The following is an 18,218-nucleotide window of genomic DNA, read 5'->3' on the forward strand; positions in this document are numbered from 1 at the left end:
TCACCACCCCACTGTCTGGGTCCATAGGTTATGCAGATGTGCATACAAGGTCTTGGTCCTACCATGTTCATTCTACGTCTTCCACTGAGCAGATGTCTTACCATGCCACCCCCTCTGTTTGGGGAGATTAACTTGCTTCCGGCGCTTGGACATCATAAATAATAGCGCAGCGAACTCTCCCAGGTAATTCTTCGCACTCCCCCCCCCCCCCCCCCCGGCCCCCAGGTCGAATTCCCGGAGCAAATGACACGGCCAGCTGCGGCCGCAGTGGTTTTCAGCGATGCACACAGATGCACACATACTAGGACGGCTTTTGGTAAGCATTGCTAAACGGCCCACCAGGAAGATTGTTCAATTTGCATTCTCATGGGAGGCATCTTTTTTTCCTTTTAATTAAAAAAATCTTTGCCCGAATGACAAGCGTCCAGAAGAGGCGCCTGTTTGCTGCGATGCTTTTTGCACTTGAGCGATCACCTTGTAAACAGAAGGTGAAACCAACCTGCGGGCCAAACCGTAGGCGCTCCTGCCAAGCCGGAACACAGAGCCAGCCGCCTCAGACCGCAGGAGGGCATTATAGGGTCCCCCGCGCCCCATTGGTTCTGGGAACCCCAGTCGCAGAAGTCGTGCAGCCCGGCAGGGTGTCCTGGGTAGGGACTCCTGGTTCTCTCTGGGCATGAACGCACCACCGCACCGGGTGTAGGCGAAGGAGATCGGCCTGCCCGGCCTCCAGAGGCAAAGGGGTGACAGAGCCGGCTGGGCAGGCTGAGAGGCTGGGCTGAGCGGCTGGGCTGAGTGGCTGGGCCGAGCACGTGACGCCCCAGGCTGGCGGGGGGCGGGGTGGCCAGGCCTGGGAGTGTGAGGCTGAAATTGACAGTCACCCCTGGCAGGAGAGTGAGCCTGCCGCTTTCCCTCTCCCTCCGACCCCGGACCCACAGGAGCAGATTTCTGTGGCGTGTGACCCCTTATCTCAGGAACCTGAAGCGCAAGGTAAGTTGCTTATCACTCAGAAAAAACAAACTGGAGACGCGTGACCTAGAAAACCACACTTTGTTGATTTGTCACATCTGGTGCTGAAAAGAATCGATGGCCGAGGGAGGGCCTGTTTAGCCTCACATGGGAGACTGGCCTCTGAGCAGCGATTTTGCTCCTCTGGAGGGAACGGTGGTCAAATGCGGGCGTGAAATCTAGAACTAGGAAAGCTGAGGGACCGAACAGCCAGGCAGCCGGCCCCGGCCTGCTGGTAAGACAATCTATTTCACATTTCACATCCCTCAGGGGCGGGAGCCAGGGAGTGTGAAAATGGTGATTCAGACTCCAGTGCAAGTGAACCAGCTGATGTGAAACTGGAACACGCACAGCTCCGGCGTTGGTCCTCGCCCAGCTCAGAAACGCTTGTGTGGGTTGGCAAGGAAAGCTGACATAGTCGCTGCTTGAGTTTTCAAATCTCCGAAATGACCCCGGTTGGAGTTGTCTGGGGCTTTCTAGGCAAGGCTGTTGTCAGTGGAGCATGGGGAATGTTGACTGTGCAGACTCTCTGGAATAGTAAGATGACTCACGTCTGCAGAGCGTGATAAAAATGAGAAAACGTGAAATAATGAGCGACTGGGAATTAACTCTGTCATGTCAGGCAGATCAGATTCCTGGCCAGAAGATTTCAGAAAACAAGACATGTGTACAACCATGGGCACGCAACAGGGCTTGATTTTAACTAATCAGATGCTCAAGTAAGTGGTATCAGTATGTTGTCACTACCTTTGTCGCTGGCAAATCCAGGTTAAGATTGGAAAGTCGCTGTTGAGAGTGATCAAAAGCATTATTCATCAGCGCAATTAGCACAATGTTCCCTAATGCACATGCTTCACACGAATGGATCTGCGATCATGTGTCACGTATGATTTGAAACATCGACCCTCCCTGCAAAGTATGTCCATGCGCTCAGCTCGGTTTGCAGAACACCTGTTTACTTCTCCATTGCATTTGCTAAAGACTTGAAAAATAAAGCGGAATGCTTTCCTCGCGCTACTAATGCCCTTCTTGCTGGCTCTCTTGCAATCCTATTAGTGCGCGGAGCCCGCAATCATGTGCCTTTCCCGCTCTGTGCCCGTTGTTCCCAGGGTTGGTGGAGAGCCCGGCGGCTGGAGCGGGGCTTCCCGGCCCCTGGGCCACCGGCTCCTCACCTCCTGGGACTTCCAGGGTCTCGCCCCGCCCACCCGCCAGGACCCGCTCCCCGGCGCCGGCCCCGAGGGGGTCACGTGGCGGCGTGGGACCCGCCTCCGGTGACGTCACCGCGCTCGCAGGCGCTGCGGGAAGAAAGGATGCTCTAGGTCTAGGATGCTGTGCAGGTGGGTGGCCGGGCTGCGCGGGCGGCACCGCAGGTAAGGGGCGCGCGTCCCCGAGCCCTGGCCGCGGGCCTCAGCCAGCGGCGCCCCAGAAAGCCAAAGTGGGGTCTCCGGGCCGCAGCGCTTTTGCATGCACCCCGGTGCGAGGGGTGTGTGGGGGCGGGGCGGGAGAGGGGCCGTTGCCCGCCACGCGTGACTTGGATCTTTGCATGCCCCCCCGCCCCCCGAGAAAGTGGGCGGGGGCCAGACAGGAAGACCTGGCCTCTTGCTCAGGGGGGAGAGCCTGGAATGGGCGCCAGCGCGTGCATAATAAGGAGAGGCGGGCTTGGCCCCGCTAGCCACAGCTGTCTGCAGCTGTCATTGTGCTGCGCAAATAATGGCCCATTTACCGTTCTCCGGACGGGACTTGTCCTCAGTACTGAGCCCGGTTTCCTTAAAGCAAAAGCTGCTTTGCTCGGAATGGAATGGAAAGTTCTTGGTCAGCAATTTAAAGAGCTAGATATGCAATCGAAAGCGTTTTGCATTGGTTTGCAAGGTGCCGGCATTTCGAGGGGATCTCTCATAAATGTATTCCGCCCCCAGGTGTTTTGAGTAGATTTAAAAATAGCAGTATCCAATCAAATAAACTACAATACAATACAATTATGCAATGCAGCCTATAAGGTTAGCATGCGAGGGTAAGAGAGAGGGGATCAGCTCCTTTAAGAACACATCTCTTAAGAACAAAATGGTCTTTGGGAGGGGGTGGGGGTGGAGAGGAACACCCAAACCCAAGGGTTCCCAGCGTTCTTTTGGGTTCCCTTGCTGAGTAATTAGCTCGCAGGGAGAAGGGGCCATGGTGACTCAGCGGCAGATGGAGGGGGCAGGTGTGGTGGGATTTGTATGGACTCTTAAGTGGGCCGGGCCTGTGTTTAGATTCCTTTCTCTGGTTCAGAAACAACCCGAGGCCAGGACAGGTGTGGGCATCCTTAGGAGGAAACCGGGGCCTTCTTCCCCGGAGGCCCGGAGCCCCCTGGGAGCTGCGGCGGCAGGGGCTGTGCTGGAGCTTACACAGGAAGAGGGGACCGGCCAGCAGCTACGGGGACCTGGCCAGCAATGCCGGTTTGGTTGGTAATTCAGGGGGCTTTCCCCCCGCCCCCCAGGGCACAGGCCCTGTGCACTGCTGATTTCTCTGTTGCTCATTCGGGTCCCACCCTCACTTCTGCCCAGCCTGGCCCGGCCGGGCCCAGCCCCAGCAGAGCAGAGCTGAGGAGAGAGGGGTGCGCTTGAGTTCTGGATTCCACGTCTGGCTTTGGAGCTGTGTAATCCTGGAAGTCACTTTGTGTCTTTGGCCTCAGTTTCTTTTTTTAGAGAAAATAAATTTTTATTGATTTCAGAGAGGAAGGGAGAGGGAGAGAGAGATAGAAACATCCATGAGGAGAGAGAATCATGGATCGGCTGCCTCCTGCACGCCCCCCACTGGGGAAGGCGCCCGCAACCTGGGCATGTGCCCTTGACCGGGAATCGAACCCTGACCTCCTGGTTCCTAGGTGGATGCTCATTTCTGAGCCATTCCGGCTGGGCGAGCCTCAGTTTCTTTGTACTTGAAGTAACCCCGGGAATTAGACCAGGGTTTCTCCATCTCGGCACTGGGGACACTTGGGGCGGGATCATTCTGTCGTGGTGGGGGTGCTGTGCCGCCACCCACCATATTCTAGTAACAAACCCTCCCTTCTCTCCAAGTGTCCAAGTCGTGACAACCAAAAAGTCACCAGACATTGTCCCCTGTGTGTGTGTGTGGGGGGGGGGGGGGTAGGGGGTGGGGGGGGCTCCACTGATGAGCTGAGAACCACTGATTTCGGAGGTCCCTACAGGTCCCTCTGGCTCCTGTGTTCTAGAATTCACCTTCCTGTGGTTTGTTTGATGCTGAGCCTCTGGTTGGAGACCGGACTCCCTTCCATGTGGCTGTATATGCTGGAAATACAATGGGAGGCCTCTTTGAGAAACAGCTGTCAAGCCCTAGCCGGTGTGGCTCAGTGGATAGAGCGTCAGCCTGAGGACTGAAGGGTCCCGGGTTCGATTCCGGTCCAAGGCACGATCCCTGGCCCTGGTTGGGGAGCACGGGGGGAGACAAGCCATCGATGTGTCTCACTCTCATCGATGTTTCTCTCTCTCTGTCTCCCCCTCCTTTCCACTCCGATGGGAAAATATCCTCCGATGAGGATTCACAACAACAAAGAAATGGCAGCGGTGATCACATGCTTCAGGCTTCAGTGCGGAACTTGCGGCTCCAGCCTGGCGCTGCCACTGGCAGGGTGGCTTTGGCCGCAGCCCCCCCCTCGGAGGGGCTGCCGAATCCATACAATGGGGCCAACTGCGCTCGCTGGTCCTGCTCCCTGGCTTTTCGGGGATCAGATAGATGTAAGAGGGCCTGCAGGCTGGGCAGGTCCCCGGACAGGAAGAGGCGATGGCAGCGGCATTGTGTGTGTGCACTCAGAATAGCCGGACGGTTGTCCTTGTCTGTCCGGGACTGCAGTGTGTCCCTCTGCCGGTCCCTGGCCATCAGCTCTCTCGGACGCTCCTGGCCCATGAGACGTGGTGTCTCAGGGAGCGCTGGTGTTCCCTGCGAAAGAGCCACCGTGGGGAGGGCTGGGCGCAGCTGCCACCTTCGTCCTCTCGCAGCCACTGTCCTCACAGGTGGCATCGGGGCCGTCCAGGCGGCTCCTCTGGATCCCACAGCCCAGAGTGGGCCCTCCCCGCCTCGTGTGCGTCGGAAGGCTGGCACCCAGGGGGCCATCGGGCCCTGTCTCTGCTACAGGTCACCCTCGGGCAAGAGAACGAGAAGGGGGCTTCTCCATCCGACGAGACTTACGGGGCGGGCCAGCTCCGGAGCCTGGGCCAGGGTGGCGGCGAGGTCGGTTCTGGAGAGAGCCCTCTCCCGGCTGCAGAGGCGCCTTCTCCTGTGTCCTCATGGCGGAGGAGAGCCAGCTGGGCCTCTGGCCTCTTCCTACAAGGGCGCTAGTCCATTCAGGGGCATCCCCCCCTCATGACCGGATCACCCCTCAAAGGCCCCGCCTCCCAGCACCAGCCTAGTGAGGGTTAGGATTGCAATATATGAATTGGGAGGAGACACATCCAGTCCTTGGCAATAACCAAATATAACTCGTAGCTCTTTTTTTTTTTTTTAAAGTTTTATTCGTTTCTTAGAGAGGAAGGGAGAGGGAGAGAAGATAGAAACATCGATGATAGAGAAACATAGATCGGCTGCCTCCTGCAGGCCCCCCTAGTGGGGATGGAGCCCCCAACTCAGGCATGTGCCCGACTGGGAATCGAACCAGCGACCTCTGTGGTGCGTGGGACGACGCTCAATCCACTGAGCCACACCAGCTGGGCATGACTTGTAGCTCTTGATTGGCTCCTGGCCTGAACAGACACCTGTACTGGCATTGTGATTGGCTTGTTTCTGTGGCTGCCATTGGCTGATAGGAGGAAACTGCTGGGCATTTCCTGAGATGTGGCAGGCACCCGGCTAAGCCCTCCTGGATCGCAAACAGCAGCGAGCTGAGATGCAGGCCCCTTTGGGGCACGTCATAGCGGGGGCTGCGCGCTGCGCCTGTGGCCTTGTGCTTGGAGACGCATGCTGAAGTGGGCAGGACGCAGTGTCATGAGGGGATAAGTTACTCTTACATTTAAAAAGCCGTTTTTGGAGATCTCATTCCTGAATGGCTAAATAAAAGACACGAATTCTCATACCTGTGTCTACATTCAGTCTGTTGCAATAGCCCATGTCATGTAGCATCTGGAAAATTCTACTGTACACTCACGGGAGAATCAGAATGGAAAAGGTAAATAATCTGAGATTGTGATAAAATACTTTGACAGCGTAGAACCCCCTAAAGAGGCTTGAGGCCCCCCTCAAAGTTCCCGGATCACACTCTGAGAACCGCCAGACGTTTCGATGGTTCCAGTGAATGGAAAGAGAACGAGATGAGGCAAAGATGGCCCAATAGAACACTTGTTGAGCCGATCGGCGTTCTTCATTGGGCTCCTCTGGAGAATGTTCTGTGTACTCGGGAATGTTCAGAATAAAAAGTTTTTTTAAAAGATAGAAAGGAGCCCTGGCTGGTGTTGCTCAGTGGGTGGCGTTCTTCATTGGGCTCCTCTGGAGAATGTTCTGTGTACTCGGGAATGTTCAGAATAAAAAGTTTTTTTAAAAGATAGAAAGGAGCCCTAGCCGGTGTGGCTCAGTGGATAGAGCGTTGGCCTGTGGACTGAAGGGTCCCGCGTTTGATTCTGGTCAAGGGCACATGCCCGGGTTGTGGGCTTGATCCCCAGTAGGGGGGCGTGCAGGAGGCAGCCGATCCATGATTCTCTCTCATCATTGATGTTTCTGTCTCTCTCTCCCTCTCCTTCCCTCTCTGAAATCAATAAAAATATATATAAAAATGAAAGATAGAAAGGAAATGTGGGCCCTTTGGACATGGGGGGGTTTGATTGAGGTCCTGCGGTGAGGATCGTTCCCACCAGAGCCCCAGGGGCCCTTATCTCCAGATGTTCCCCATCAGCACGCTCACAGTGTGGCCCCTCCTGGGGTCCCTTATTGAACCAGCCCCCTGCGGAGGGACGTGCGCATCACCGAAGCTTTGGTCATCAGTGCTGATGGTATTGTATGAGTAAAAATGCTAACGAGGAACTGATCCTCTGCGATCAAGTACAGTCAGACCTCGTTTCTCGAACCTCTCTCATCTCAAGCAGTTTGGTTCTCGACCAAGCTGTTACCACGTTGTTCGCAGAAAATATGTCTCGGTTGTGGAACCAAACTTCAGTCTCCCACCTGACAACTCTCTCATGCTGCGGCCTCAGCAGGGCAAAAAGCGTCTCTCAGGCAACAAAGGAGGGAAATTGCCGGCGAAGTGGACAATTAGCAGGATTTTCAAACACAAAGAGGCCGCCGAGAGAGAGCCGGTGTCGTTAAGGGTCTGAAAGGGACAAGGAGCACAGGCAGCTGAGGGGCAGGGCATGCTGTGGGTTTGGACAAAGGCAGAGCAAGGGGCCCGGGCCAGCATTCCGGAGGCAGCAGCACGTGGGCAAGCCAAGGTGCTGCCTGCTGGCCTGACGGGCACCCCTGGAACCAGGCCTGAAAGGGCCTCATTTAAGGCCAGTAGTTCGGTACATTTAAGAAAGGAAGTGTTTGTCTATAGATGGGACAGTCCACTGGACAGGCACTGTCTATAACAGTGGTCGGCACACTGCGGCTCGCGAGCCACATGCGGCTCTTTGGCCCGTTGAGTGTGGCTCGTCCACAAAATACCGCGGCCTGGGCGAGTCTATTTTGAAGAAGTGGCGTTAGAAGAAGTTTAAATTTAAAAAAGTTGGCTCTCAAAAGAAATTTTAATCATTGTACTGTTGATATTTGGCTCTGCTGACGAATGAGTTTGCCGACCACTGGTCTATAAGAAAGGTTAAAACAGGGAATCATTCGGGGGTCCGGGACGGATTAATTCAATGTACATTATTTCTAAGGGGGAAAAATGATCGTTTGAACAAATCGCTTCTCGAACAGCCTTCTAGAACAAATTAAGTTCGAGAACCGAGGTTCCACTGTAAATGCATAGAACTTACATGTTGGAAGCTAGCTTCAAAATCTAAGCAACCCTGCCCAGCCACGGCGCCTCAGTGGCTGAGCGTCGACCTATGAACCAGGAGGTCAGGGTTCGATTCCCGGTCAGGGCACAGGCCCGGGTTGTGGGCTCCATCCCCAGTGTGGGTCGTGCAGGAGGCAGCTGATCTATGCTTCTCTCTCATCATGGATGTTTCTCTCTCTCTTTCCCTCTCCCTTCCTCTCAGAAATTAAAAAAAAAAATCTATTTTAAAAAATTAGAGCAATCCTTGCATTTTACACACGAGGAAGAGATGTCCAGGGAAGTCAGGGGACTTGCCCAAGGTCACGTGACTGGTAGTGACAGCTGGGGAGGCGCCCAGGTCTCTGGTCGCTTCTACAGAATCTGCTTTTCTCCCTCGAGGCTCTGAGATCAGGGACTATGCGTGGCCAGCTCACCGCTGCAAACAGCACAGAGCACATGGCATAGTAGGTGCTCACTAAATGTGTGCTGAATGACGAGAGACGTGAAATATTGTATCCCGAGAAAAGACATCAGTATCACGAGAACCGCAAAGGCATTTCCATGGGCGGGAGCCTCAATAGTCATTCTTTATTCCCTCGAGTAGCAAGTATCTGTTGGGCCCCTGCTCTGTATTCAGGCCAGGCTTCCTTAACGTTGACACTCCGGGCATTTGGACTGGACATTCTATGGCGGGGACGTCCACCCACTTGATGCCAGTCGTCACCCCTGCCTCACCCCTCCCCCCCCCACCCCCAGTTGGGACAACCAAACTCCAGACATTGCCCCGGGTGAGACCTGCCGCTCTAGGCGATGGGATATTCCGGAACCAGATGGACAAGGTTTACGCGGGAGGCCGCGATGGACAGCGATGGGTAGAGCATGCTAGTTAGACGGGGCGGTCACGACGGCCCCTCTGCGGGCCAGGACAGGGACACGAAAGGAAGTGAGGGAGAGCTTTGAGGGCGTCGTGGGGGGCTGAGCACCCTGGGGCTGAGCGCTCAGGCCTGAGGGGGCAGCCGAGGCGAGGCAGACCCGGCGCATTTCAGGAGCCGCACAGAGGCCGGTGCCGTGCCCCAGAGGAGAGGGCCTCGGAGAACAATCCGTGGGGAACCGCTCGCTCCAAAGGGTAGCGCGGCGGAGCACGCGGGGCTTGGCAGGAGGCCCACCCACCGGGTTATTCTAGGGCACCGGGCGGGCCTTGCCTGCCAGAGGGTTGCGTTCTGCCCATGTGATCGCCACGCTTCCCCGTGGCCCTCTCGCCCCCATCAGGGCAGCGCAGCCCGGCGCGCGGTGGCACGGGGCCAGCAGAGGAGCCGCAGGTGCGCTCCGCATGTGATGCTGGAAAGGCCGCTGGCTGTCCTGCTGTGGATGAAGTCACCTGAGTCCTCAGGCCACTGGCTGGTGGCCGCGTCCCTTGGCGTCAGGGCCACGCCTGTGCGCAGCTTTCTCGCTGCCCCGGGCGCCCAGCACATTCTGTCCCTGGGTGTGTGAGCTGGCCCGCGTCGGTGCCTGAGGGCCGAGACCCCAGGCCCTTTGCTCGCTCTCCCTGCGCCTGCTGAGCACAGTCTCTCATCATCTTGCATTTAAACAAATTGTTTATAAATATACTTTTATTGATTTCAGAGAGGAAGGGAGAGGGGGAGAGAGAGGAACATCCATGATGAGAGAGAATCATGGACCGGCTGCCTCCTGCACGCCCCCTACTGGGGATGGAGACTGCAACCCAGGCATGTGTCCTTGACCGGGAATCGAACCCGGGACCCTTCAGTCGGCAGGCCGATGCTCTATCCACTGAGCCACACCAGCCAGGGCCCTCATCTCTTATATCCCCCCAACCCCCCGCCTCCCCACTCATTTCCTTCTGCAGCTCCGCTCAGGGCACTTGCTCACTGCCTGCTGCTCTTTGCGTGGTTCCCGGGACCAGCAGGCTGCTGGCTGAATTGCCAAAAGCGGCAGGCCCGATGCCCAAGGCAGGTGTGGGGCGTGCGGGAGGGAGACCACACACAGAGGCTGCGTCCTGCTCCCCGCCCTGGTGGCTCCCCTTGAGCCTGCCCCGCAGGACGGCTGTGGGCTGACTGCACTTGCCCGCCTCCCGGCTCTCCGTCCTGGCTGTGGCCGCTGAGCGTGGACGGAATTTTCCCTGCGCTGTAACCTCGCAGGTGCTGGCCGCTGCCAAGGGCCCTGTGGTTAGTCGTTAGGAGGCCGCCCGCCGGGGACAGGCGAGTCATTTTTCCTCCAGCTGAGTCACGCCTCCACCAGCGCCTCCTTGGCCCCTGATTACGATCCACTGCCATTGCAGCCCTCACCCTGGCAACCCAGCCCACGGCCAGCTCCCTGCGGCCTCGCCCTGAGGACACCCGGAGGGACGCCCCAGGGCTGTACTTGGTGGCCCCTGCATGTGACCTTTACAAAGCTGCTGGTCACAGGCATTGGTTAACTTTTTAAAAAATATATATTTGTATTGATTTCAGAGAGGAAGGGAGCGGGATAGAGAGATAGAAACATCAATGATGACAGAGAATCGTTGATCGGCTGCCTCCTGCACGCCCCCTACTGAGGATCGAGGTCACAACCCAGGCATGTGCCCTTGGCTGGAATCGAACCCGGGACCCTTCAGTCCGCAGGCCGACACTCTATTCACTGAGCCAAACCGGCTAGGGCTGTTAACTTTTTTAAAAAACATATTTTTATTGATTTCAGAGAGGAAGGGAGAGGGAGAGAGAGAAACATCAGTGATGAGAGAGAATCATTGCCACCAGCTGCCTCCTACATGCCCCCCACTGGGGATCCAGCCCGTAACCCGGGCCTGTGCCCTGACCGGGAATGGACCCGTGACCTCCCGGTTCATAGGCTGACGCTCAACTCCTGAGCCACGCCGGCTGGCCAGCAGGGCCGTACCTGTTGAATTTCATTTTCCCGTGAGGGCGTGTCCCACACCAGCACAGCAGAGTGCTGTGGAAGGCTGTGGTCAAAGGGGAGGTCTGAGGAGGTCCCAGAGAGGAAGGGACATGGAGCAGCTGTCATGGGCTGAATTGTGCCCCTCAAAACTCATGTGAAGGTGCCCAGATTTGGAGACAGTGGCTTTACAGAGGTCATCCGGTTCAAATGAGGTCATTAGGGGGCCCCCACCCAGTCTGACTGGTGTCCTTATAAGAAGAGGGATTTTGGCCCGGCGGTGTGGCTCAGTGGTTGAGTGCCGACCTATGGACCAAGAGGTTAGAGTTCGATTCCCGGTCAGGGCACATGCCTGGGTTGTGGGCTCCATCCCCAGTGTGGGGCGTGCAGGAGGCAGCCGATCCATGACTCCCTCTCATCATTGATGCTTCTCTCTCTCTCTCCCTCTCCCTTCTTCTCTGAAATCAATAAAAAAAATACTTAAAAAAATAAGAGGGGGTTTCTCCACAGGCACAGAGAGGACAGGGTGAAGGGACACGCCAGGGAGAGAGTCGGGGGCAGATGGAAGCAGCCTGCTGTCACCATGGCGACCTCAGGCTTCTGGGCTCGGAACGCGGCGGCCATCTGTTGGCAGAGCCGCAGGCCTGTCCTGTGTTGGCAGTGCCAGCTCCTCCCACAGTGTTCCCGGGGAAGCGGAGCCTTGCCCAGCCGGGAGCTCAGAGGTAACCTGGCGCCTGACTTAGGCCGTGGCAGTTTCGGGGAAGGGCGGCCAGTCGTCTCCCAGGGAAGCAGGGAGCTGGCGGCCCTCGGCCTGCTGGGCTGTCGTGGAAGAAGGGCCTCGGGCCCGGGCTCCCATCTGTGACACTTGGGCCTGTCGCCTAACCTTCCCCGCCTCGGTTTGCTTACCATGGGCCTGAGGGGGGTGGGTCAGAGCCCTGACAACCGCACCCACTAGCTGTGCCTAGCATGTGCCCCAATGGAGCTGTTATTATGATTATTATTTATTTTTTAATCCTCACCCGAGGATATTTTTCCATGGATTGTTAGGGAGAGTGGAGGAGAGAGGGAGAGACAGAGAGAAACATCGATGTGAGAGAGACACATCAACTGGTTGCCTCCTGCACGAGCCCCGACCAGGGCCCAGGCCAGGGAGGAGCCTGCAACCGAGGTTCGTGCCCTTGACCGGAATCGAACCCGGGACACTTCAGTCCACAGGCCGATGCTCTGTCCAGTGAGCCACACCGGCCAGGGCTATCATCATCATCATCATCATCATCATCATCATCATCATCATCTTCGTTTAGGCTATTGCAGATGTCCCCTTCTCCCCGCCACCCAGTCTGTTACTGTGACAGGAGCCTCTGGGAAGTTCTCCATCCTTGACCTTGGCTCAGGGCGCATGGCAACCTCCTGCCCTCTCCCTGCCCCTGGGCGGGGGATGTGAGGACACCAAGTCCATTGTCTCACCTGAGTCCCTTTCCAATTCGAAGGCTGTGTTCCAACAGTGGGACAGGCAGCCGCGAGGCCCGGGGCCGGAGGAACCAGCTCCCCAGTCCTGCAGCCCAGGTGGAGGGGGGGGAGGTGCGCCAGGGAGGAAGCAGCAGGAGCAGGAAGTGGCCCTCCTGGCTCTGCTGGCTCCAGGCACATTTTAATTCTCACATGTCTTTCTGCACGTCTTGTGCCTCTGAGCTTTCCTCCTGTTGGGACTTGTGACTGTCCTCGGTGCTGTGGCCCTTGGCCTTCACCCTATAGCCACCAGGGGCCCCTCTCACTGTCAACACCTCTGGTCAGTGTCCTCCGGGGACCCCCGCTTGGGTCTGGAGGAGGAACTGGGCGGGGTGAATGGATCGTGGCCCCTCATACCCTGAAGGTGTCTGCGTTGACAAAGGCGAGACTTCCCTGATCTCAGATGAATGTGAAGTTGGTGAGGTCGCAGGCAAGGTGGGCCCCGATGACCTGCCTCCTGGAGTTCATGCCGCGTGTAGTCCCCTCCCACCCTGGCACCCAGGCCTGGCCTGTGCCACCGATAGGACACTGTGGGAGCGAAGGTGTATGGCTTCCGAGGCTGGGTCACAAGAGACCCTACTGCTTCCACTTGTCCCTCGGGTTGCTGCTCTCCAGGAAGCCGGGTGCCTTGTCCCGAGGTCACCGGGCCATCCTGCGGAGATGCAGGTGAGCAGAACCGAGGCCTCCCGCCAAGAGCCAGCACGTCTGGGAGACACCTGGGAAGTGGGGCCTCCTGCCCCCGTCGAGCCTTCAGATGGCAGTAGCCAGGGCCCATGGTTTGACCATGACCTCCTGAGAGACCTCGAGCCAGGAAGACCCAAACAAGTGCTTCCCACGTCCTGACCCACAGAAACTGTAAGGTCACATATGTCCAGGCGTAGCTGCTGAGTTCTGGTGCAGCTTGTTACGCAGCATCGGTAGCGAATAAGCGGGGAAGAGCCCGGGGTTTTCTGAGAGGGGAGGTCAGCTCCGTAAGCCCTTGGTTCTCAACCTTCCTAATGCCGCGGCCCTTTAATACAATTCCTCATGTTATGGGGACCCCCAATCATAACATTATTTTCGTTGCTACTTCATCACTGTAATTTTGCTACTGTTATGAATCGTCATGTAAGTATCTGTGTTTTCCGATGGTCTTAGGCGACCCTGCTAGCGGTTCTCAACCTGTGGGTCGCGACTGCCGTAGGCTGTGGCTGCCGTCCGCTTGCCCCCTCTGAGGCACCCTCAATCTCTGATGGCCCCACATTTGTTCGTGGTGTGTATCTTCCCGGCGTGGGGAGGAGAGAGATTTAGGTACATTGCGTGCAAGGGTTAGGTACATTGATTGGAAGTCAGGGCATATTGATGATGCCTCTGAGTGCATTGATTTTTCAGAAAAGGTATTTTTATTGATTTCAGAGAGGAAGAGAAAGGGAGAGAGAGAGAGAGAGACATAATGATGAGAGAGAATCATGGGTCGGCTGCCTCCTACGCGCCTCCTACTGGGGATTGAGCCCACAACCGTGACCTCCTGGTTCATAGGTCGACACTCCACTGCGGCGCCACGCCAGCCAGGCTGAGTGCGTTGGTTTTATTTTTTATTTTATTTATTATTATTATTTTTTAAAAAAATATATTTTATTGATTTTTTACAGAGAGGAAGGGAGAGGGAGAGAGAGTTAGAAACATTGATGAGAGAGAAACATCGATCAGCTGCCTCCTGCACACCTCCCACTGGGGATGTGCCTACAACCAAGGTACATGCCCTTGACCGGGATAGAACCTGGGACCTTTCAGTCCACAGGCCGACGCTCTATCCACTGAGCCACACCGGTCAGGGCTGAGTGCGTTGGCTTTAAGTAAGCGTACAGCTGCCTATGTCTCATGAAAATGTATGTCTCACGTCCATCTTCATGGCCTGGAGACTTCGGTCCAGTAGTCCCCCAATGCCAGTGGGGCTTGGATGTCTGCCCGTCACTTCAGCCCCTGGCATTTGCACGTGTAGGGGGTGGGGTGGTTCTCTATGTGGGCGTCTCCCCTTTCCTGCTGCCCCCTCCCCCGTGGACGTGCCCTGGCCTGTAGTGCCGCGGGGGGCCCACGTCCTCTGCCCACTTGGCTTCGTCGGGGGCTCCAGCTTTTGACCTGAATGATTGCAGTTGGGGGTCCCGGCTGTCAGAGACGATGGCACGGGCATTTACAAGAGAGAGAATCTCACGGGCACTTCCGCGGCGTGATTTTCCTGCGCGCGTGTCTTTCTCCTCCTCCTGTTTCAAGCCATCCTCCGTGGCGCTGGCTCACCAGCGCGCTCCGGCGTGTTTGTGTGCGGGGGTTCGGTGCGCTGCCTGCTCCGGTGGGGGGGTTCGGTGCGCTGCCTGCTCCGGTGGGGGGGTTCGGTGCGCTGCCTGCTCCGGTGGGGGGTAGCCTAACAGCTTGGCCCTGTGTGGCACGGGTTGCCTGTAGTAAACGTTGTGACCCGGCTCACCCAGGTTGATTTCAGAGAAACTTCGTGAGAGAGTCCGTTTTCCACCAGCTTCCCTCTCGCGTCCGCACTTGGACACGAACACCAGGCAGGTGGGCCGGGCCGCGGCGCTTTCTCCAGCGCTTCCTTGTTCCTTCGGTTCCCCGTTGCCACGGGTGACATTTGGGGCGCGGTCGTGGCGCCGTCCTGTGTGCCGTGGGATGTTGAGCAGCGTCCCTGGCCTCCACCCCCTCGATGCCACTAGCGCGCCTGCCAGCTGTGACATCACGCCGTGTCCCTGGGGCCGAACGGCCTCTGGGGGAGCCACTGGGGTGTTTCTCTTTGGTCCCTGCTCCCCGGCTCCCGGCTAGGGCTGGTGGCGGCCGGGTCACCGCCCTGGAGGACCCTCCTCTTTCTCTCTGTGCTCGCGCAGCCTCGCGTGGGTCCCACGCCACCCCAGAGGCAGGCAGTTCCCGGCGGTGGGAGCTGCCGTGCGCTCCGCTGTGAAATGGGCTGATGCTGCACCCGCACCTGACTTGGAGGTCCAGGTGCCCCCCCCCCCACCGTGCCCCGCTGTCAGCCTTAGGGTCCCCTTCCTGTCCCCTTCCAGTTTGCCCTCTCAGGCCACTCTGCACGCTGCCACCTGGGCCTCTTCCACAGCACCCCACGCTGGAAACAAACAGCACGCAGCGGCACTGTGCCCCAAACACGCAAACATGTTTAATGCCTCTTTTTATTCATCTTGGAGCGGAAGGGAGAGGGAGAGAGCAACATCCGTGATGAGAGAGAATCACTGATCGGCTGCCTCCTGCACGCCCCCCACTGGGGATTGGGACCGCAACCCGGGCATATGCCCTGACCGGAATCGAACCCAGGACCCTTCAGTCCGCAGGCCGATGCTCTAGCCCAGCCGTGGGCAAACTACGGCCCGCGGGCCGGATCTGGCTGTTCTATCCGGTTCTCTTGCTCTCCCCTCCGCTCCTTTACTTTGAATTTATATTAGTTCACACAAACACTCCATCCATGCTTTTGTTCCGGCCCTCCGGTCCAGTTTAAGAACCCATTGTGGCCCTCGAGTCAAAAAGTTTGCCCACCCCTGCTCTAGCCACTGAGCCACACCAGCCAGGGCCAGGAGCATTTCAGACAGCTCTTCCCATGTGACCAGAGGCTTTCTCTCCGGCACAGCCGCCTCCACGGGAACCTCGGGGACATCAGGAGGTGGGCGGGCGTGTGCTCTAAAGAACGAGGACAGAGGACAGTACCGGCGCCAGCAGAATGGATGCCCCCGGGCAGGAACCGCTCATGAAAACTGCCTGCGAAGCTGCTTCTACTGACGGCCAGGCCGTTCTTTGAAGCTTCTTAAAATTGCAAAGTATCACAAATGCGCCCAAAAGTGCGTCGCCCCTAAATGTGTGGCCTCATGGATTGTAAGGGGAACATCCGTGTTGCCACCCGGCACGGGCAATCATTTGTATGACCCCATAGAGATGGGATCACGCCCTGTGTATTCGGATGCACCTGACTTGGCCAACATGCTGTGTTGAAGGCTCGCCTGTTGCCAGCGCATTTGGGGAAGCACTTGAGCCAGAGGGTGGGCAGGAGAAGAGAAGCCACCGAAGGTGCCCAGCTTGTCGGGCCTGCTCTGGAGGGGCGGCGGGGTTCCACGTTGGGCAGAGGGAGAAAGGTGCATTCCCTGCCTGTTTCTCAGCCGCTCCAAGGTGCTCCAGGCGGAAGGGCTGCTTGCAATTGCAAGGCGCCCTCTGGTGGCCACGTGGTGCAATGACACCCCCTCTGAGACCAAGGGCACCAGCAGATGTCAGCCCCTGAGCTCAGTGCCACGTGTGAGCCACGCAGGTGGCAAGAAAGGGGGCTCTGTAAATGCGGCTTGTGATTTGTTGTTGGAGCTTCTGGCAAGTCTGGAAGAAATGAAGCTTTGGGGGCTATTATTTTTAGCTGCCACCTAACCGAGGTCTGGCTCTGAGCTTGATGTTCCCGGGCCCCGTCCTCCCTGCATGGGTGTAAGAGTGGAACATCGATCCGCTGCCTCCTGCACGCCCCCCACTGCGGATGGAGCCGTCACCCGGGCATGTGCCCTGACCAGGAATCGAGCCAGTGACGTTTCAGTGCATGAGCCGCCCTGGCCAGGGCGGTTTTCACATTTTTTAATGATTGCTAAACAACTGGAAGAGGAATGTTTTGTGACAGATGAGGATGCCATGAAATTCAGATCAGTGTCCGTACATCAAGCGCGAGCGACACCCAGCCCCAGTCACTGATTTGTGTATTGTTCTGGCTGCTTCTATGCGACAATGGCAGAGTTGGGTCCTCCCGACGGAAGCTGCATGGCCCACAAACCTTCCAGTATTTGTCATCTGGCCCTTTAAAAGGGACAGTTTGCGGTTAGAGGAGCAGAGAGAATGAATCAATGAGAACTTCACTCAACAGCATGGCCGGACGCTCCAACATAATGTAGAACGAAAGAACTGGGGAACACAACACCCCATTTCTATAAAGTTCAAAACCAGGCACACTGAGGCCGTGGTGTGAGGGGCAGGATCGTGGCTCTGTGTAGGGGTGGGGTAGGGCCTGGAAGGGGCCAGAAAGAGCCGGTGGGGGCTGGCCGCCTCTGGCCTTTGATCTGGGTGCTGGTTATGTGGGCGCATTCCTTTTGCGAAAAAATGCTTGAAATGCTAACCACCAGGTAGTCCAGACCTTCCCCCAGACCCAGGCTGGCTGCGTAGGTCAGAGCTGTTTCTGGAATGTAGCAAAAACAGGCATGTTAGATTTACGACTTCTGTTTACTAAAACTGCTCTTCTACAAAGAACAGGACAGGCTGAGAGATTAGAGATAACCCGGACCGGGCCTGTGCTTACGCCAGCTTAATCCCCGTTTCCCGCGTCTGCTTTCCTTTGGTCTGAGGGGGGGAAATTCCCACTGGCAGGCCTGGCTGCGGCCTGGGGCTGTTACGCCGGATCCCATTGCCTGCAGCTCGCTCTTTGTATATATTGAGGGGTCTCTTCCCAATCACACGTTTCCGTCCCCACTTCTAAGGGTTAAGGGCAGTACTGGTCACAGATACTAGGGTAGCTTTTGTAAAAAAAAAAATATTTTTATTGGTTTCAGAGAGGAAGGGAGGGAGAGAGAAGCATCCATGATGAGAGAGAATCATGGATCGGCTGCCTCCTGCACACCCCCTACTGGGGATCGAGCCCACAACCCAGGCATGTGCCCTGACTTGGAATCGAACCTCCTGGTTCATAGGTTGATGTTCAACCACTGAGCCACACCGGCCGGCCTAGGATAGCTTTTGAAGGTGAGAGATTGCCACACGGGGTATCTGAAGTTTTCATCTCACCAACAGTGGACTATTTTTTTTATGATTTTCTGCATTGCAATGACTGGCATAAAGAGTTGGCAGGGCCCTGGCCGGTGTGGCTCAG

The 18,218-nt window shown here is 56.9% G+C and overlaps 1 protein-coding gene across 3 annotated transcripts in view; it reads left to right on the plus strand.

Annotated features, from left to right (window-relative positions):
* The first annotated feature begins 827 nt into the window (after positions 1–827).
* Positions 828–18,218, plus strand: part of CLCN4 (chloride voltage-gated channel 4) — a 58,307-nt gene continuing 40,916 nt past the window's right edge. The window contains exon 1 of one of the 3 annotated variants that reach the window (XM_080653028.1): positions 828–987. The gene's annotated coding sequence lies outside the window, so the exon portion shown is untranslated. Of the gene's footprint in view, positions 988–2,280; positions 2,376–18,218 lie in introns of those variants that run through there. The other 2 variants (XM_080653030.1, XM_080653029.1) reach the window with 2 other exon arrangements.

Source organism: Plecotus auritus (genome assembly GCF_963455305.1).
Source record: "Plecotus auritus genome assembly, chromosome: X".
NCBI lineage: Eukaryota > Metazoa > Chordata > Mammalia > Chiroptera > Vespertilionidae > Plecotus > Plecotus auritus.